A 23240-nucleotide genomic window follows, 5' to 3' on the forward strand; every position below is an offset into this window, starting at 1 on the left:
AATGATAGAACTTGAAAAAACATTTTAAGAAATTCATTAGCATATAATGTTTTACTAAAATGGTTTGAGCATATTTTCACAAATATTTTATTTGATTATCCAATTCAGTATTGATTTTTAGATGCTTTTTAAATTTTTATGCTTTTAACCCCTTAGCATCTGAACTGGCCCTTATCCAGCCAAAATATTCTACCTGTTTTATAATGAATTTGGCCACATCCAGCCTCTCATACTTACTCTACAATGACATTCTAAAAATAAACAAACAGTCACATTATAGAAATTTCGAAGCCATGAGATAATGCATGATGAATTCAAAACCATGCGAATAAGTATCACAATTAACTGAGTAATCTGAATGTTCTTTGACTGAATTCCAAGACACATAAAAGAATGAAAAGATCTCATAACATTCAAACAGTTCCTAGATGACTATCACCGACAAATTCCAAATAAACCACCAACACTTGGATATATCACTGCAAACAATAATTCTTTACTTGAATAGGCTATGGCACCCAAAGAATGACTGTAAAATAAAACATCATCAAATGCCTTTTCCAGGTGGAGCTGATAAGTTAGTCATGGCCTGGGCCAATTCTGGTTGAAATTTGGTGCCACTTAAAAACCACCAGTGCTGGCACCACATAAAAAAGCACCAGTACTGGTGCCACATAAAAAGCACTGGTGCCATGTAAAAAGCACCCAGCACACTCTGCAAAGTGGTAGGCATTAGGAAAGGCATCCAGCGGTAGAAACCATACCAAAACAGACAATGGAGCCTGATGTTGCTCCAAGCCTCACCAGTTCCTGTCAAACTGTTCAACCCATGCCAGCATGGAAAACAGACATTAAATATTGCTGCTGCTGCTACTGATGATGAAGATGATGATGATGATAAATGCACACACACACACACACACACACTTATAGCAAAACACTTTCACTAAATACATGCTTGGAGGTACAGGCAATAAGTATAAGCTACATTCTTTTACATGAAAAATGTAAAAAAAATGGTAACAATAAATATCTTGTCTTAAAGTTAAGCTCATCATTTAGTAGAAATTTTTTTAGCAGATAATCAATGACCTTAGTTTAACTATTGCAATCTTTCTAGCTTTCTAACTTTCCAGCACCTTTTTAGATAATGATGATGATGATGATGATGATAATAATTCTGACCTTTCAATTTGATGAACATTTCATCTATTTAGTCAATTTTGCAAGTCTAAAATACTTATCAAAATGAAAAATGAAAGACTTATTCATATTGAAAGTCTATTAATAGATCGGTATTTAATTAATTGCAGCACAATCCCAGAAGTTGTTACTTATAATGTAAGGTCTACACTACAATTCAGTTTGGAGTTGATATATCTAAGGTGTTAGGTGATGAGCTGGCAGAGATGTTAGCACGCTGGGCGAAATGCTTAGCGGTATTTTGTCTGTCTTTACAGTCTGAGTTCAAATTCCGCCGAGGATGACTTTGCCTTTCATCCTTTCAGGGTCGATAAATTAAGTACCAGTTGCGTACTGGGGTCGATCTAATTGACTGACCCCCTCCCCAAAAAATTTCGGGCCTTGTGCCTAGAGTAGAAAAGGATGTATCTAAGGTGTACCAGGTTGAGTCAAAAGTGTTCCTGAATTTTCAGTGATGACTTTTGGCAACTTGTATCTCCATGTTACATCATTAATTTGATATAATTTGTTGTCCATTTGATGCTGAATTGTTCATTCTTTATTTTCATAAAGAACATATAGACATTAATTATTTATTTTTCATATTAAAGCTTTGATAATAATTGGTGAAAAAATTGCAGTTTAGACCATTTCACACTACCCATGGAAAAAAAGAATTGACTGTGAAGCCTGTGGAATAAGAAGTTCATGGTGTGGAAGGCCTTGTAACTGTCAAAGGATGTGTAGGGCACAAAACTGGTTCAGACATTTCAAGGAAGGTGGCACCATCCTTGAAAATAAACCAAGGATAGGGAGACCTGTTGTTTGAAATGGTTGAACAACTAAACACCAGCACTCATACGTTGTTGACAGTACTTGGTCTTTCACAAAGCACCATCAATCAATACCTCCATAAGCCTGGCCTTGTGACCAGATGCTGTTGATCAGCCTTCACCACTTTGTTCCATGTCCATACAGCAGTTTTGTTTTTCTTGCACACTAAACCTGATTCCTCTCATGCTCAGTTTTTCTCTCAGCACATTTGTACTATGTGATTCTTGCATACATACATTGCACATCCAACAGAGTAGGCTCACTTCATTTCTTTCCAGTCTTCTCAAGTCCTCTAAATTCAAGGCCCAAGTCTCACTACCTTGCAGCATCACAGTTCTAATCTGCACTTCACCGTAAGGGAAAAGACCTTCATTGCCAACAACAGTAGTAGTTCCATGAATTTTCTCCAACTTGTTCTTACTCATATTATTATATTTTCAGAGCAACCAACACCCTTGTTAATTACACCTCCTAAATAACAAAAGCCAACAACAACTTCCAGTGAGCTACCCAGGTATTTTAAGAGAATTCATTTCTAGTGAAATTACAGCATGATGGCTCCAATGCACGTGTCACATATGAAGCTTACGTTCTCTGTTAGTCTACCTGTGACACCACTGTTAGGCTGCCTATGTGTCCATAGCTTACATTGGGTTCTGTATATGCAGTTTATAACCTACTCCTTTTCTGCATAACAAGCTAAGCCATTTTAAAATATATGATATATACATATATAATATAGTCTCTGACATAGTGGTATGATAATGAAAAACATGCTGGCATGGGTTAGATGGTTTGACTGGGCTGGCATGCTGGAAGGCTGCACCAGGCTCCAGTCTGATTTGACATGGTTTTCTACAGCTGGATGCCCTTCCTAACGCCAACCACTCCGAGAGTGTAATGGGTGCTTTTACGTGCCACCGGCATGAATGCCATTTGCATGACACTGGTATCTGCCACGACTGCCATTTTGCTCGGCTTGATGGGTCTTCTTTTCAAGTACGGCATAATGCCAAAGGTCTTGGTCATTGCCTCTGTGAGGCCCAACACTCAAAAGGAACTCAGCCACTTTGCCTCCTGAGGCCCAACACTCAAAAGGAACTCAGCCACCTCGCCTCCATGAGGCCCAACATCCATCAGTGTTTGTCCCCCACCACCACCACCACTTCTCAACTGGTGTTGGTTTGTTTATGTCCTCATAATCTAGCAGTGTGGCAAAAGAGACTGATAGAATAAGTAATAGACTTAAAGATAAGTACTGGGGCTGATTTGTCTGACTAAACCCCTTGAAGGTGGCACCCCAGCATGGCCACAGTCTAATGACTGAAACAAGTAAAAGATAAAAGACAGATACATCAGCTCACACTTTCAAATGAACTTGCAAGAAATAACAGATAAGATTTATCTTAGATATTTGATCAATACAAGCTTTGGTGAAATGAAAGAAGCATGAGTCTTCATTTAATTATCAAAAGTTCTGAGAACTTCCATGACATCTAAAAGATTCTCTGTTCTTACAAAAGGTGAAGGAATGATTGTGCATCTGCTCTAAAATGGTAGAAAGCCAAGTCTGCAACATAGGTTCAATCTATATTTGATCCATTTCAACTGATTTATGTCATTTATCAGCTAGTGGCCTAGTGGGTAGCTGTATTGCATTAATAACTGTGAGATCATGGGTTCAATTCCCAGACCAGCTACACATTGTGTTCTTGAGCAAGATACTTCATTTCACGCTGCTCCTGTCCACCCAGTTGTAAATGGGTACCCCTGCAATGAACTAACCTTCCAATCAGGGGGAATGTTGGCTTTCTCGCTTAACTAGAGGGGTGGCATCATTCAAAAGCTAAAACGATGCAAAGCGCAGTGACCAGTAATGTATAACAATATTCAATAGTCTGGTTGATCACGTGATTACCAGTTATTTCTAGGTGGTGCCCTTGTGGAGCCCATCCCTCTCTAGACAGGGATGGGCTCCACTAAAATGATTTATTTTTAACCTACTTCAGGCAACTAAAGTTTTTATTATTGACTTAACAACCATGACTAATTATTGCATATTTTGCCTTTCACCAGAGGGTTAATGTGGTGCTTAATAACTCCTCAGCTTTAAATGAGGAAAGAAATTGCCAAGAAATTAGATGTGGACTTTAGAATGATGTGATTTATACATATTCTTAATATCATTATGGCCCATAAAATTATTGTTCATTGAACTGATATTATCTTGCTTTTAACATTATTCATATAACTGTTCTTAATCACCTTCATTATTGTCATAATAATAATAATAATAATAATAATAATAATAATAATTATTATTATTATTATTATTATTATTATTATTATTATAGTCATAAAGGCAAGGAGCTGGCAGAATCATTAGCATGCTGGGCAAAATGCTTAGCAACATTTGGTCTATCCTTATGTTCTGAGTTCTAACTCCACTGAGGTTGACTTTACCATTCATTCTTTCAGGGTCAATGAGACTAGCATTCTTTCAGGGTCGATGAGATTACCATATTTCAATGATAAGAATTCATAGAGTGGGACTGAAGGTATGAGGCTATTCCTGTCTGGAAATCAACCAACAGACAGCAAAGAGGTGTGCACACTGTCAAAGTACTCTGTCAACACTGTGGTCAATGTAATTTTAATTTTAAATAGGGCAAGCTTCTTTTAGTTTCCAACTTCCAAATCCAATCTGGCCCATGGCTATAATAGAAGACACTTGTCTAAGGTGCTGCACAGTGGGACTGAACCCAAAACTAAGTGGTTGGGAAGCAAACACCTCAATCGCACAACCATGTCTGTACATGTGTGTGTATGTATGTCTTTGTATAGTATATCAGTACAGTGTTGTTGAGAAAACATACATCCTGTTAAAAAGGTTTTGCACCATAGGTGGAAACTGTTGGCTATGAAAAAGTAGTCTGGTCAGCTCATGGTTGTTTTGTTGGAGTTTGGTCGCAGTTTTGCAAATTGGATATATCATAATTGGGCTGATTATTTCTTTGCATGGCAATATCTAAGTTGTTGGTAAAAGCTGTCTTAAAACCCTTTAGCATTTAAACCAGCCATATTCAGCCTAAATATTCTATCTATTTTATGGTTAAACCAGTTAGATCTGGTCACAGACACCTACCCTACAATGTCATTCTAAAAATAATCACATCATTCAAATCTCAAAGCTATGAGATAAGCCATGATTAATTCAAACAATGTAAATAAATAAGCATTACACTTGACAGAGTAATCTGAATGCTAAAAGGTTAATGGCTTCATAGCTGGTCAGTCGTTGCCCTTATTAGGATGTCTGCTGTCCATATCTATTCTCTTTTTATGTCATAACTAGCCTGCTGAGCATCACTGCAATGTAAACTACTTTAGAGCTTGTCTGCAGTCCATTGTTGCTATATCTGCTGTTGATACCACTACTCCAATGACTGCCAGAAACGTTGTGACCACTGCTGGTACTCTCATTAGGTTGCACACCCGACAACTATTGGTAACAATGCCTACCAGAAAGCTACTCATTAATGCTAGCAAAAGACCTGTGAATACAGCAGAGGCCTGAATGTTGATGATGTAGGCACAACTGGTGATCCCAATGCATTTGGTCAGATAAACCGGCTGCTATACTAGTTGATTAGTCTGAAAGATGCTGATGTAGGCATGTCTGTTGATATCAGCCTGTCTGATGTTGATAATTATTGACAAAAGACAAGCTACCAATCTAAGGATCATAAGGTACTGGCTACGATTAATTGATTCAAGGCAGAAAATGGGTGTGAAGTCACTGTAGACAGGATTTTTAATGAAGTTTTGAGTAAATGATTCAACTAAATTTCAGTTTATATTATTTGTTTTTCATAATTAAACACCTTAACGACTGGGAATTACCTATTTTACATGTCTCTTTTTATTATAATAAAAAAAAATCTTGCTGAGGTCACTTTGCCATTCATCCTTTTGTGGTTGATAAAAATAAGATACCAGTCAAATACTGGGTTGATTTAATCAACTTTCACCCCCACCTGTCTTAATAGTGCTGGTCAAATGTCAAATTTAGAAAGAATTATAATTAAAACTATAATATCAATACTTCAAAAACAAAAGCAAACAAAAATAATTATACTGTGATAATTTTAAACCAAAATTGTATTTTTTATTTTTACTTCAATTTACATTATCAACAGACAAATCCTAAAATAAACATCAAAATGAAAATGTCAGATATTCAGATATTTCTAAAGGAGTAAAATTATAGATGACAACAACAATAACAACAACAAAATCAGGTCAAAGATTCCAAGAGTCTGAACCAAGTAAGTGTTCAAAGGTTAGTTTAAAGTAAAATATTGTCAGGAATAACTGGAACACGAAAGAATATTTTTCTAAAATTCCCCAAGCCTAAACTTCTATTTCTTGAAAATCTCAGATTACAAAATGTAGTGTGGTGATCCCACACAACGTTCTTTTCCTCCTCACCTTTCCGTTTAACCGTCTCAGGGAGGGTGCGGCCCTTCCCATATGGCAATGTAACTTGGATACAACATTCAAGAGGATTGAATTCACTGCTAGAGAGACTAAATGCTTAAAACTGTGCCAAGTTGCTTTTGACATGTCCTCTTATATTGCCCAGACTGTGCCCTGTAACATATTTCCTTTTGCTTTGAACTAAGAGGGTGGTGGTGGTGGTGGAGGTGGTGGGGTATGTAATGTTAGACAAGCAATGAGTTACACTCACTTCTGACAACAAACACGCTGCCGCCGCCACCATCACCACCATCACCACTCCTAGCTGTCGTTGTTGGTGTTAATTCTTTGGAAGGACTAAATAGCTACTATCCAAAATTTGTTTTCCTAAACTAAGCAGATAGATGAACAAAGAGAAAGTCGAAGAAAAAAGTATTACATAAAACAAAATTTAAAAAAAAATGAACAGGAAAAGAAAAAATTTCCTGGCACATTAGGCATTTCTGCATCAATGCTTTATTCAAGTCAACTGGATTTAAGAGAAAACTATCCTCTGTGTGGATGTATATGTATATATCTGTGTGTGCATGTGTGAGAAAGAGAGACAGACAGGAAGAAAGTGTGAGTGTAAGAATGAGAAAGAGAAGGTGTGTGTGCGTGAGAGAGAGGGAGAAAGTGTGAGTGTAAGACATGTGTACTTATATATATATATATATATATATATATATATAGAGAGAGAGAGAGAGAGAGAGAGACTGTGTGATTTTCATGCTGTAGAGAATCTTTTAAATCCTCCACTGAAGTAGTGAAGTAAGTCAACTAATTTAGTTCAGACAAAAAGAAAACTTAACACAAAGCTAGAATAGCATGAAATGAAAACAGCTACTTAATCCTAAAATATTGGGACACTGCAAATTACCCTTGAAATATATATATATATATATATATATTTATTTATTTATTTATTCTGAAGTGTCCAAAATGTAAATATAGCTGAAAATTAATAAAATTTGAATAAAAATTTCAAATGAAAATGTTTTCTAAATTATTACATTTGAAATTTGATTTTATTATTTAGTCCAAGCAGGAGAAAGGGGTGCCATAATATTTCCAGGCCTAGCTGGATGCAGATAACTGTTCAGTTTGAACTTGCAGAGGATGTTGGAGGGAAAACATAGACAGGAAGAAGGTCCCAGAGGGTTGCTGGGTTGGTTCCACTTGAGTTCAGTCATTGGACTGTGGCACTGCCTTGAAGGGTTTAGGTTGAGCAAACTGATTCCAGTAATTATTTTATCTAAAGTCTAGTACTTGTTCTATTGGCCTCTTTTGAGGAATCGCTAAGATACAGAGATGTAAACAAACCAACAGAGGCTGTCCAGTAATGAGGGAACAAGGAGAAAATACAAACACACACACACGTGTGTGTATGTGTGTATATGTATATACATACATACATACATACATACATACATACATACATATGTATAACGCACTGGACTTCTATACAGTTTCCATCTACTAAATTCACTTACAAAGCATTAGTTAACCTGGGGCTATAGTAGAAGATACTTGCCCAAGGCGCCACATAGTACGATTGAACCTGAAAACCACGTGGTTGCATAGTGAGCTTCTTAACTACATAGTCAAGCCTGCACCCAGTTTAGAGTAGCTGAAGCAGTAACAGAGGAGAGATGGAGAAGGGATAGGAGGTGATTGGGGGTGATAGTTGCATGTTGGTTACATCTGTTAATGCAATGTGAGAATGTGCATGCACGTGTGTGTATGTGTGTGTGTGTGTGTGTGTGTGTGTGTGAGCAGCTGCAATATCCTAAATATTTTAAAAGCAGTAAATAACATCACCAACAACAACAACAGTAGCAGCTGCCACCACTACTGCCACCACCACTACTTCTGAGAAATTCTTATTTTCCAAAGATATTACTCAAACTATATTGGTTTTAGAAAAGCTAGCATTATTGTTGCCCATCCAATGGATCACTCATCTCAATTTTCACCAATCATTGCACATCATCTGCCTTAGCTGCTTGTATCTTACTGCCTCACTTAAGAAGTTGGTCTATCTAACATTTGTCTAAATTTGATGAAAAGGTTTAAAGTCAGAGATAAGAAATATACATGTGATTTTTGCTTTATTTTCTCAAGATAAAATAAGGATCACAGACAGAAGAATGCGTTAATCAGATATTCTTAATAAGATTTTAACTGGCCATATCCAGCCCAAATATTTTTACCAGTTTTAAGTTCAAACTAGTCAAATCTGGCCCCTCACATCTACCCTACAATGTCATTCTAAATGTAAACAATCACATCGTTAAAATCTTGAAGCCATAAGATAATGCATGACTAATTCAAAGCAATGTGGATAAATAAGCATTATATTTGACAGAATAATCTGAATGCTAAAGGGTTAAGCTCCTTTTCTTTATGCAGTGTATAGAGAAACATCGAGTGTTTGGACCAGCTTATAAGCAGTTGAAGAGTTAGAGGGAATTTGAAGCCAAGACAAATTTTAATATAATAAAGAGCAAATTATAAACAAGTTGTAGAGACACAAAAGTGTGATAACATAAAGGGAATGGCCTGCTCATTATGCAGGAAAGGAGAATGCAGGAAGTCAGCTGTTGTGTACTGTATGTAAACAATAGAAAATTGCTGAAAATTATGGCACAGCAAACTACATCCAACCCATGCAAGCATGGAAAAGTGGATGTTAAAATGAAATGATTTTACCCTATATAACACTGGATTGATAGAAAATGGGTTGAGTATGGTTTACTGGATGTGCATGTTAAACTTAATGAGAAAGAGTGAATTGAGAAAACAACTGGGCATTACTGGCTGTGTTGACTGAGGCACCGTTTTGGACACATAACAAAAAAATGAATGAAGTATGCAGGATACAAAGGTTCTATATATAAACTGACAGCAGGAGTTATTCATTGAAAGGGCAAAAAAAAACCCAAAAAAAACTCAGGGGAAACAGTTCAGGTTTGAAAAGTTGAGTTTCAATGACAAGATGTCGTATAATTAATATTCATAGAATGACATGGTCTAACACATAATACATATGATTTTCTAGATCCCAGATAAGATCTTCTCCAAGTCATATAGAATCAGGGGGTCAGTTTCCTGGTTTCTGTGGCGTGTGTATTCTCCCTTGGACAAGGCACCGGATCATTGCAGGAGTGAATTGGAGCAACATGAAACGAAGCATTTTGCTCAACAGCACAATGCATCGCCAGGTCCAGGAGCTGTGAAACCACAATCATGAGTCCAAGACCCTAACCACTAAACCACATGTTTTTCTGAGTATTGTTGTCACAAATCCTAGGACCCATAAACTGATCACCTGGTTTCCATGATGTATAAGTGAAAATTCCCACTGAATGGAAATGCTTGTCTGCTGTAGGGTAACCCATTGACAGCTGAGTGAACTGGGGCAATGTAAAATAAAATGTTTTGCTCAAGAACCCAACAAACTACCTGGACTGGAAATTGAAACCATGGCCTTGTGATCATGAGTGTAACATCCTAACCACTTTGCCACATGCCTTCACTCTAACATGTAGTAAACATGGAAAATATGTTTGCTAAAATGATGACATCAATGATGGTGACAATGATGATATTGGTGAGGTATGGAATGTTCAGCTGTGATAATTAAAGAATGAAACAATTGAATGTTTTACAACAAATTAACTATTTCTTAGGAATTAGTATAATTTATAATAATTCTCTAAACCTAGAGCTAATTGATTAGTTTGCAAAATGAAACAAGCAGTCATCATAAGATGACAGTGCTTGTCTTAACAGACATCAGATGTTTTATCTGAAGAAAAAATTCACTATTTCCAAGTATATACTAACAAAGAATGTGGTAAAAAAAATCATGAACATTTCCTGAAAGAATCAGCAGTTAATTACGAATTCAAAGCATTTTGAACAGTCAAAACCATTACTGCCTGAATATATCAATGTCATTAGAGGAGAAAGAAAAAGTATTTTTATCTATTTATGCAACATTAGTTTTTATTCTTTTGTTTTGCCCCACATATATAATGAGATACAACATTTACTATATATTTTCAGTAGATTTTCACGATTCTTGTAAATTACTACAGATTGAAAACATCTGAAAATTGAGTCAATTGCAAAGTTTATAGGGAGCATCTAGGCATTGACTTGTTAGAAATAGCAGTCAAATTTCCTTCAAATCACATTGTCCCATCTAAAAAGGCCGACTGAATAATATAATGCTAGACATACCAAAGATGGGTTTGTCATAGATGAAACGCTATTAATAAAAGCATTGCTTAATCGGGGATGACTTGATATTAAGCAACAACAACAACAACTAGATTTTTAAAAATAGGCTCTGGTACATATTTTCTTAGAAACTATACTTAAAAAAAAAAATATTTTGCTTATAGGCAAGAATTTATTAAAACTTGAATTCAGTGGCCTTGTGGATAAAGACATATTTAGACAACATAGTATGTCCTGGGCAGGGTTCTTAGTAAAATTTCACAGGTGCAGGGAAGGCTACATGGTAAAGGAGCTCACTTTGCAACCACATAGTTTTGGGTTCAATCCCACTGTACAGCACCTTGGGAAAGTGACTTCCACTACAGTGCCAAGCTGACCAATGCCTTGTGAATCAATTTGGTAGACAATACTTGTACAGAAGCCCTTCACACACACACACACACACACACACACATTCATTCACTCAAAACCCACTCACTCTCTCACTCATTCTCTCTCACACACACATTCATTCACTCACTCACTCTCTTACTCACTCTCTCTCTCTATCTCTCTCTCTCTCTCTCTCTCTCTCTCTATCTCTCACACACACACATACTCATTCATACTGATTCTTACACACAATTCTTCATTCGCAGTCACAGACAGACATTCTGTATTTCTATCTAGTTGTATTAGGTTCTATTTTCCATTTCTAATCAACTAAATGACCTCACCAACTATCAATCTTTGCCTTTATTTCATGGAAATATAAAAGTTATAAGATTGTGACAATATCTTTAACAAAAACAATAATAGTTTCGAATTTTGGCACAAGGCCAGCAATTCTGTCAGAGTTGAGGGAGTCCATTACATCGAAACCTCCCCCCCCCCCCCCCGTGGAACTTATTTTATCCAGACCCCCAAAAAAATGAAAGCAAAGTCAACTTTGATGAAATTTGAACTCAGAATGTGAAGAGTCAGAACATACACTGCAAGGCATTTTGTCTGACATGCTAATGATTCTGCCAGCTTGATACCTTAATTATAATAATCGTTTCAAATATAGTCACAAGGCCAAACATTTTTTTGTGAAGGGATCTAGTTGATTACATTGACCCCCATTGCTCAACTGGTACTTATTTTATTGACCTCGAAAGGATGAAAGGCGAAGTCGACCTTGGTAGATTTTGAACTCAGAACGTAAAGACAGACTAAATGGTGTCAAGTACACTAATAATATGAATATATAAATAGATAATAATAATAATAATACTAAAACAAAGCTATATGAAGCAAGTTTAAAATTAGAACTTTCCTTCAGGGTCTTTGTGTACACATTGATAAAAAAGAAAACAAAAAAAAACCCTTTTCTGGTCAGGGTATGTTTAATCTTATCAAATAAAACAAGGAAAGAATTATTGTCATCAAAATTGTCATTTCCACACAAAAGTTATCACATCTTCAAGAAACGGTTTATTTTCAAAATCTAATAATAGAAGGAACAAAAAAAAAAAAAAAATAAAAAAGTCAGATTAAGAGATTAAAAAAATAAGAGATTCTATAAAAATGAAATAAATGACAGCTTATTAATTATTAAGAGAGAAAAACATTTTTTTATTAAGGAGAAACAAAGTTATTTAAGATCGCTAGAATAATATTATCTAAGATGGAACTGATGGGGCTGATGAAGGTCACGATAAGTCTAAAGTCATCTGAAATAATCATCAAATTGAGGAAATGATTGGGAAATATACTTGTAAGAACTTTATACCAAATCTACATAGAAGTTATGGTTGGGGTGATGGAAAATGAATAAGTATGAAGAGAGAGAGAGAGAGAGAGAGAGAGAGAGTGTGCGTGTGCATGAAAGATGGAGATGTGAATGTACACGAGAAAGATAAATATGTGGGAAAATGTGTCAATGTATGCATGCATGTGTGTGTGCATGCATGTGTGTGCATGCATGTGTGTGTGCATGCATGTGTGTGTGCATGCATGTGTGTGTGCATGCATGTGTGTGTGTGTGTGTGTGTGTGAGAGAGGGAGAGAGAGAGAGAGAGAGAGAGTGTGTGTGTGTGTGTGTGTGTGTGTGTGTGTGTGCATGTGGAAGAAAGACAGATAGTGAGAAAGATATTTAGGGAAAGGTATATGTGTGTGTGTAACAGAGAGAGAGAGAGAGAGAGAGAGAGAGAGAGGCAGGGGGGAAAGAAAACTAACGAGAAATAGAGAATATGTCTCAGACAGTAAAGGAATCATTCATCGCAAGTATCAGAGAGAGAGAGAGAGAGTGTTGTGTGTGTGTGTGTATGTGTGTGCATGCATGTATATCATAATCAGTAATTACCCCTATCTGGTTATTTAACCCTTTAGCATTCAGATTATTCTGTCAAATGTATGGCTTATTTATTCACATTGTTTTGAATTAGCCATCCGTTATCTTGTAGCCTTGAGATTTTGATGATGTGATTGTTTACGCTTAGAATGACATTGTAGGGTAAGTGTGAGAGATTGGATCTGGCTAATCTGAACATAGCACAAGTAGAATATTTGGGCCAGATAAGGCTGGTTTAAATGCTAAAAGGGTTAAAGGAAATAGTGAAAAAATAAGTAAATGAATAGGCGGATAAAAAATTTTTAAAGTCAAGTCTTTGAAAGTTTTACATAAGTTCAGTCAAGTTAGAACTGATAACCTCTTCCACTCAGATGTGGGACAGACGGGCACACACACACACACACACAAAGTCAAGTTTATTGCAAGACTAGAGATAAGTATGCAAACTTTAAGGAAACCAGGTCTTCTTGCAAAGATGGTAGTTTCCAAGTCAATCAGTTGACTGACTACACACAGCGGCGCTATGTTGACTTACCAGGTGGTCAGAGTGCATAGTAATAACTGAGAAATTCCATCAGAAGAACTTTTGTCAGATCCCGGAACAAGATTGGTAGAAGATACGAGCAAGAAGATAACAAGAACAGACAAAGCTGGCATTGACTAAATCTAAACAACATACCTTCTTACAAATAATATTTCCAATGCTATTCATACAGCAAACAGAATTTATTCCTTGATATCATCTGATAAAGCAAAGACAAGTTTGTTTACTTATCAACATACCGCATATCATATATGACACATCCATTACTTCCTTGCAATAAGCCAGTCAAGAAAATGTGTGGCTGCACCACATCTAGTAAATAGCTCCATGTACAAAAGTTCTTAAAATTATGAGATGTTCTGCCAAAGTTGTTTGCCCCAAAGTTTTTTTACTCATTCTAAAGATTTAATTATTAACATTATTTATAAGGTGGAGGCATGGCTGTGTGGTAAAAAGCTTGCTTCCCAACCACATGGTTCCAGGTTCAGTCCCACTGCATGGCACCTTGGGCAAGTGTCTTCTACTATAGCCTTGGGCCGACCAAAACCTTGTGAGTGGATTTGGTAGACGGAAACTGAAAGAAGCCCATCGTATATATATATATATATATATATATATATATATGGTGTGTTTACATCCCCATAACTTAGCAGTTTGGCAGAAAAGACCAATAGAATAAGAGCTGGACTTAAATGAGCATATGGTTCACTAAATTAAGAAGTGTTTCTGGGTTCAGTCCCACTGTGTGGTACCTTTGGCAAGTGTCTTCTACTATAGCCTCAGGCCAACTAAAGTGGATTTGATAGATCGAAACTGAAAGTAGCCTCTGTGTGTGTGTGTGTGTGAGTGTGTATGTGTGTGTGTGTGAGTGTATGTGTGTGTGCGTGTGCGTGCATGCATGTATGTACCAGTGTTGATGATATGAAAAGAATTACCTAATACAAACTCTAAGGTGGTTGGCATCAGGAAGGGCATCCAGCCACAGAAACCATGTCAAAGCTAACACTGGAGCCTGATGCAGCCCTGTGGTTTGCCAGGTCCTGTCAAACCGTCCAACCCATGCCAGCATGGAAAATTGATGTAAATGATGATGATATCGCTCTCTCTCTCTCTCTCTTGGAGAGGCACAATCACCTACACACACATACACACATGCAGCAGTAACTTCCACCTACCAAATTCAATTACCAAGCTTCGGTTGGCCTGGGGCTATAGCAGAGGACACTTGCCCAAGGTGCCATGCAGTGGGACTGAACCTGAAACCATGTATCTGGGAAGCAAGCTTCCTAACCACACAGCCATGCTCGCACCTACATATGTATATAATAGTGTGTGTATGTTTGTGTCTCCTTGTCTTGACGTTGCCTGATTGTTGTAAATGAATGATATTTCATTGCCAAAATTCTGTGGAAATATGTCTGGCCATGAGAAAATATCACCTTGTTTCGAAACAGGTGAGGGCATATGGCCATAAAAAATTTGCCTCAATAAACTCCATCTGGTACATGCAAGCATGGAAAAGTAGATGTTAAAACGATGATGATGATGATGATGATGTTTCAAATTTAGCAATTCAATAAAAATTTTCCTTGGGAGTCATCTTCGAAACAAAAACACACATATCAATCAATTTTTCTAAGTCTCCACAAGCTGGCAACAACCGAAAATTATATCTTCTGTAAAATCAACGGAAATAACTAGTTTTAAATCTCTACTTTATACATTTTATTCCCCCTGATCCTTTCAACTTGATGACAGCAAGATTTACAGTTTGACTAATTATATGTTCCAGTAGACGCGCAATGTCAGCAACAGAAAAAACTCTTAAGTATATTTTAACAGTTTTACATTTATTTTTCCCACCAAGTTAAAATAGGTGAAATGGTTTTCAAAACTAACAAACTGGTTCATTTTTTATGTGAATTATTGAAGCAAAGATTTCTACAGCTGTATCACTTTCTTACAGGCAAGCATTCAACTACAAAGTGACACCAGCTTTCTGCTACATAAGCAGAGACACATGAAATGGTTTATCTGAAATGGGTCATTTGAAATGGCTCATATGTTATATAGTGTAGTTGTTTACCAACGGCTCAGCCTGTAACTGAGTCATTTCTATGATCAAAGAAGCCCTAATCATGATTCATTACCATCTTTTCTTTTTATGCACATGATATATTTAAGGCTGCAAAGTCTATTCTTTGTAAGCCCAGTATTTATTCTATCGGTCTCTTTTTGCCGAACCGCTAAGTTACGGGGACGTAAACACACCAGCATCGGTTGTCAAGAGATGTTGGAAGGACAAACACAGACACACAAACACACACACACAAACACACACACACACACATATATATACACACACACACACATATATATATATATATATATACACACACACACACACACACACACATATATACAATGGGCTTCTTTCAGTTTCTGTCTACCAAATCCACTCACAAGTCTTTGGTCGGCCCAAGGCTATAGTAGAAGACACTTGCCCAAGGTGCCACACAGTGGGACTGAACCCGGAACCGTGTGGTTGGTAAGCAAGCTACTTACCACACAGCCACTCTTTACAATAATTTAAAAATTTATATAAGTTTATGAATGACAGTTGTAAAAAACAAAGTTGTGTAAAGAATTTAATTGAGAAAAATAAACCTCAGCTCCAGTCAATTTAAATAACTTTATGTCGATCTCAGTAAACATATTTAAAAGCATAAAAATTTTTAAAAAAAACACATATACAAATTAATACTGAAGTGGAAAATCAAATAAAATACATATGAAAATATGTACAAATCATTTATTAAAACAGAGATGAGTTAATAAATGATTTTTTAAATGGTTTCCCATATTATGTCATTGTTTGCATTACGTCACATGTTCTGGAACAAATTACAGATGCAAGTTGGGCTATGCCTGTATAGGGAAATTTCTGAAAAGTTGCATATGGAAGTTTGATTTTATCTTAGCAGGATTTAAAAGATATTTTAAATGAAATTTATTTACATTGTGACAGTTTATCACTATAAGCAATCAACTGAACTTTTTTTTACCTTAAATTCTAAGGTTATGTAACAGTTATCATTGCTCAAATTAACATTTTTGGTAAAATCTAAATAAAAGTACATTTGTATTGATAACTCAAAATGTGAATATTAATAATATTGTTTAACCGAAGCTAAACCTTAATAAGGCAGCTATCTCAAGGTGAAATCTGTGCATCAAAACAATGATTCAGAAGCTACTAAGTCTGCTGTGCTAAAAACTCTACTACCAAAATTGTATCTTATCTTTTAACTGTTTCAGTTATTCAACTGTGGCCATGCTGGGGCATTGGCTCAAAGGATTTTAATTGAATAAATCAATCCTGGTACTTTTTGTTTTCTGAAGTCTGCTACTTACTCTGTTGGTCTCTTTTGGTGAAACAACACAAAGCCCCACCCCCACACACACACACATACCTACATATAGATAGCCTTCCACACATTTCCAAATAAACTCACAAAGCATTGGTCAGCCCAGGGCTAATGTAGAAGATACTTGCCCAAGGTGCCACACAATGGGACTGAACCTGGAATGAAGTGGTTGGGAAGTTTCTTAACCATAACAATCTCACCTATACCTCTTGAGAGACAGCTCCACTGCATAGAACATTGGGCAAGTGTCTTTTTTTATAGTCTTCAGCCAATCAAAACCTTGCGAATGGATTTTGTAGACAGAAACTGAAAGAAGCATGTCATGTGTGTGTGTGTGTGTGTGTGTGTGTGTGTGTGTGTGTGTGTGTGTGTGTGTGTGTGTGTGTGTAAGATTGCCCTGCCTGGTGAATCTGCACCAACAGAGGTGCAACCTCCTACAAACAGAACAGGATTGTAGGGGCACAAAGAAAATGCAAACTATGCAAGTCCAGAACCGACTCCACACCTTCAGTCCCAGCAGACCACCAGTAGGGCCTTCTGAGCAGCCACTTGAATTATCGGCCACAGCCAGACACACCCTGCTCCATCTTCTTTTCCTATGTAATGTCCTTGGTCACCATCAACAATGATGGATGAACTAATAGTGTGTGTGTGTGTGTGTCAGCATCTTTCCTGTCTTGACATCTTGTGATAGTCGTAAATGAGTGTCACTGTCACACAAGCAGTGTTGTTCATATCCAATATTCTAAGAAAACATATCTGGCAATATGGGAATATGACCTTGGATGGAAATGGGTAAGGGTTGGCAACAGGAAGGGTACCTGGATGCAGGAAATCTACCTCAAAGAATTCTATGTCATCCATGCAAGCAAGGGAAAATGGCCATTAAAAACAATGAAGATGATGATGATGATCTAACTTCTGCACTACTGGGTCTACAAGATCAGAACTGACTGAGGAGCTACACAATAACAAGGACATTTAGTCTGTTCTGAACATGATATCTCCTTATGCATGAAAACAATTGGTGCAACTGGCCAAAAGCTATCCTTGACCTGATTTACAAAAAAAAAACAAGCAAAAAATAATAAACTTTGCTTCAACTTGAAAGGAAACAGACATATTCTATGTCCAATTGAATGCAGTAGTAGCCTCGTTTAAATACATATTATACCTTTACACCTGAAGCCAAAGTTGCACCCAGCTTGTTAAAATACTGATCAAATTCAATCACACTCTATTTTATTCCCCGACTGAATTCATTATAGCTAAAAGGTCAAGTGGTCTGAAAGAAGCCGAGCCAAAGGTCATAACCTGATATACTAGGTTATTGTTAGTTTGAAGGACATCATCAAACAACTTCTCCACACCCAGTTTTATTTTCAAATTCAGTAGAGGTTTCCTGTTTCTAGTGTATGTCACCAACACATTTTCCAGAACACACTGCAATATTCTGAGGTGATCAAAGTGACATCTTGTACAGACCTCTCTTATTGTAACTAATTTAACACTTTCTCTACCAAGCTCATTTTGTGCCATAATTTCTTGTGTAGAGCTCTCTTATTGTTGCTTATTTAACATTTTGTCTACCAATCCCATTCTGTGTCATATTTTCTTTTGCACAAGTGGTCTAATTTTGCCATAAATTATGCATTTTTAAAATTTTTTAACCATATATATGTTCTAGCTCACCATATAAGCTACCACACTGACTTACAGTTTGAGTGTCTCCAGTAACTCCCAAGGCACAGAACAAATATATTCATTCTGTATTGTGGAAGTTACAGGTGATACACATTAAAAAGTGTTAAGATGCTCATTATACCTCTATTTAAGGATGCTTTTCCCATTTATCAATGAATTTTTTTTAACAGATTATATATATAAGCCTGAATAGCTTCTTTTTCAGAAAAATTATTTTGTAGAGGGCATCACTCAAATGATGGAGATGACAGTGACCTGCATCCTTCTTACTGTCCTATTTCAGCTTCTATTGATTCAAATTGAAACCCCATCTGAGAAAGACAAATAAATGTGATCTGTACATTTCAGAAAATTCAGATAATGTAGTTTGAACTACAGTAATGTGAGGTTCCATAGAGAAAGGACTCACCATTGGGAGTCACTGGTGACTCCCATGGTATAAAACGAATACAGCATGGGGAGTCACTGGAGACATTCTATGCTATGTTAAGAACATAGCATAGGGAGTCACTGTTGACTACTATGGTAGTCTTGACTACCAAGAATATAGCACGGAGAGCCATCAGTGACTCCCATGGGAGGCAAAATGTTGAGTGTTTCAAAATAGGGCAAAACAAGAGAAGACACAAAGTTTGGCTACAAATTCATATTCATAAATTGTGACGAAAGCAATGAATAAAATTTAAAAGAAATCCCAGTGTGTTTTTGAGATTATTCTATAAAGAGACTCTAATTAATGATAAGAAATATAAATAGTAATTAAGAATTGTTTCACAACAAATTTAAAGAGGTGGTTGAGAAAATATAAATCAAGAAAAACAAAGATACACTTCAACAAAAAAACAAAAACATTTCAAACTTGAGTGAAAGACAGAAATAACCATAGTTTATTTTGTAAACTGTTGCTTCAAAGTGGGGGAAGGACTTAAGAGCAAAAAAATGGTTTGTTCTATAAATAGCAGCCAAAGACCATCAAAAACACTTCCATATTTATTAATGCAGCATGGCCTTTTATACTTGAGTAATAGCAACTCTAAATATTGTATATTTATATAGCATGGCCTTTATATATCTTCAACCATAGAGAGCATTTATATTCTGTTTGTCAAGACTAAATAAATAAATAAAGAACTGATAATTTCTGCAAGCCATCGTGTCGTTTACAGGGTACTAGGAAATACTATAAATTCTCATTTCTCCTAATAATCTTATCAATCAAATGTCTTCGTTAAAATATAAACTGTGAAATTAAAAAAACAAAAAACATACAATTTAAAAAAAGTTTCCTTTTCCACTTTATCTTGCCCATGGTGAAGATAGTGCATGTTTGTTTTCCATAAACACTAAATAAGTAAGAATAAAGCTACATCAGTGAAGGAGAGAATTTAAACAGTTCCATTACAGATATGCTGTACAAACAGCATTTAATGGGTAATTTTCAATTTATTAGTAACCATCAAACAGTTCAAAAGGATATGCGAGGTGTGGGCAAGGCAGTGTGGTAAGGACATTGCTTTCAAACCATATGGTTACAAATTCAGTCCCATTGCATGACACCTTGGGCAAATGTCTTCTACTATAGCCTCAGGCCAACCAAAGCCTTGTGAGTGGCTCTGATAAATGGAAACTGAAAGAAGCTGGTTTTATGTGTGTGTATGTGTGTGTATGTCACCACCACTTGACAACCAGTGTTGCTATGTTCACACCCCTGTAACTTAGCAGTTTGGCAAAAGAGGTTGACAGAATTAGTACCAGGCTTAAGAAAGTACTGGGGTCAATTCATCATCCTCATCATTTAACGTCCACTTTCCATGCTAGTATGGGTTGGACGGTTTGACAGGCACTGACTAGGCACCATGCTTCACTGTCTGTTCTGGCATAATTTTTACAGTTGGATGCCCTTCCTAACACCAACCACTCTGCAGAATGAACTGATCTGCCAAAATGGACTTTACTTTTCATCCTTTAAGAGTCGATAAAATAGTACCAGCTGAGCACTGGGGTCGATGTAATTGACTTACCTCCTCCCACAAAATTCCTGACCCTATGGGATGGTCATGGTTAGAATACCTCTGATTATAGGTCTGCTTCATCAGAGATGACCAAGAAACTGAGTTTTGAGTCATTGCAGCAATGGATATTGCAAACTGTCCATGTGCCTTAAAGCTTCAATTTATTTGTGTCTCTAACACAGTATGTTGAGTTCTCGTCAGATCAATCTAATGAATTTTAAAGTTTCAATTAGAAAATAAATGTCTTCTCTCTAAAAAAATAATTTTAAAATAAATGCTCTTTTTAATCAATGACTCACTTTAATGTTTGCAACGGATGAGATATTACCTATATTGGCTGCTAGTAAGAGAAAAGGTGTGGTTATGAATATAAAATTAACTAATTCATAAATCATTGTCACCCCATCCTTCCATCCCCTGCCATCACCATCATTCTCACCACCTTTATCACCCTCTCCTATACCAGCATCATCATTGTTTAAAATCTGTTTTCCATGCTGGCATGGGTTGAACGGTTCGACTGGGATCTGGGAAGCCAGGAGGCTGCACCAGGCTCCAATCTGATCTGGCAGTGTTTCTACAGCTTACAAAGAATAAGTCCTGCGGTCTGTTTGTTCGACTAGAGGCGGTGCTCCAGCATGGCTGCAGTCAAATGACTGAAACAAATAAAAGAATTAAAAAATATGTATACACGATGGGTTTCTTTCAGTTTCTCTCTACTAAATCTACTCACAAGGCTTTGATCTACCCAAGGCTATAGTAGTAGACACTTGCTCAAGGTGCCATGCAGTGGGACTGAACCAGGAACCATGTGACTGAGAAGCAATATTTCTTACCACAAAACTACGCCTACATCTATTTACCGATTTTCTTTTTCTCCTGATACAAACCAGCACAAGTTTCCTTGGATTATTTCTTTAATTAATTAATTAACTGGTTAATTAATTAATCAGTCTTTATTGTAGACTTACATCAAGATTTTAAAATATTATTGTACTGTGCTAAAGAGATACTGCTGTTGCTGACTACTATTTTGATATTTGTGAGGATTACAGATTGGAAGCCAGCAGCTCTCAGTGAGCCTTTCATATTCCTATGATTACAAAGGGAAAAGAATTAATTACTATTAAAAGATATACCAGAAAAGATGATGAAACTCTAGAAGAAATAATTCTTTTGTAAAGAAAAACCATAAATATAAAATAAAACAGTGATTTTTGCTTTTAGTCATTTATGGCAGAAATAAAACCTAAGTAAGCTTAAATTATTTTACTTATTCTTTGTAAGCCTAGTACTTATTCTATCAGCCTCTTTTGCTGAACCGCTAAGTTACAGGGACGTAAACACAGCAGCATCGGTTGTCAAGCGATGTTGGGGGGACAAACACAGACACACACACACACACACACATATATATATATATATATATATATATATATATATATATATATATATATATATATATATATATAATTATATATATATATACACATATATACGACGGGCTTCTTTCAGTTTCCGTCTACCAAATCCACTCACAAGGCTTTGGTCGGCCCGAGGCTATAGTAGAAGACACTTGCCAAAGGTGCCACGCAGTGGGACTAAACCCGGAACCATGTGGTTCGTAAGCAAGCTACTTACCACACAGCCACTCCTACGCCTAGCTAATATATTTTAAAATGTTAGATAAGAACCAAATTTTCCATGTAAATGTTAATGAGAAATGGGGAAAATTAAGAATGTGAATTGCCAAAAAGACTTTGAAGCCCTATAAGTATATGAGGAATTGAGTAAAGAACTTCCATTGCTTTTAATTATTAATAACTCTTACAGGAAGAGAAAATCTAACAAAAGTGGTGAGTGAAAGCTTTGCTCAAACTGGATTAGGTGAAGATTATTAGTAAAAGCAGCTTTGTTAATGAAGAGGATGACCTTGAATGCAATATTTCATGAATGATATTCCATTAGTCAGAGAATCAGAGTGAAATAGTGAATTATTATGAGTCACTCAGTGCTAAAATCATCATCATCACCATCATCATTTAACATCTGTTTTCCATGCTGGCATGGGTTGGATGGTTTAACAGGAGCTGACAAGGCCAGAAGCTGCACCAGGTTCCATTGCCTGCTTAGGCATGGTTTCTGCAGCTGGATGCCCTTCCTAATGACAACCACTTTACAGAGTGTACTGGGTGTTTTTTCCATAGAACCAGAAACTGTGCTTCTTATGTGACACCATCACCAATACATTTTACGTAGAACCAGCACCAGTTTCTTTTTCATGGCACTAGTACCAGTGAAACAGTTCCTAATTTTGAATAAGAAGCCAAAATACTTCATTTTAATAAGAATATTGCTAAGAATGTATCTGAAGGAAGTCTAAACACAGGAACAGAAAATAATTCATAAAGTGTAGTGTTAATTAGATGAGATTGACGATGGTACAATTCTTTCCG

At 36.4% G+C, this 23240-nt stretch overlaps 1 protein-coding gene across 2 annotated transcripts in view; it reads right to left on the reverse strand.

Annotated features, from left to right (window-relative positions):
- The window catches only part of LOC106871354 (uncharacterized), a 210490-nt gene that overhangs the window by 75484 nt on the left and 111766 nt on the right, over positions 1-23240 (reverse strand). The gene's annotated exons all lie outside the window — the stretch shown is intronic.

This window comes from Octopus bimaculoides, chromosome 8 (genome assembly GCF_046866305.1).
Source record: "Octopus bimaculoides isolate indiv1 chromosome 8, ASM4686630v1, whole genome shotgun sequence".
Taxonomy (NCBI): Eukaryota; Metazoa; Mollusca; class Cephalopoda; order Octopoda; family Octopodidae; genus Octopus; species Octopus bimaculoides.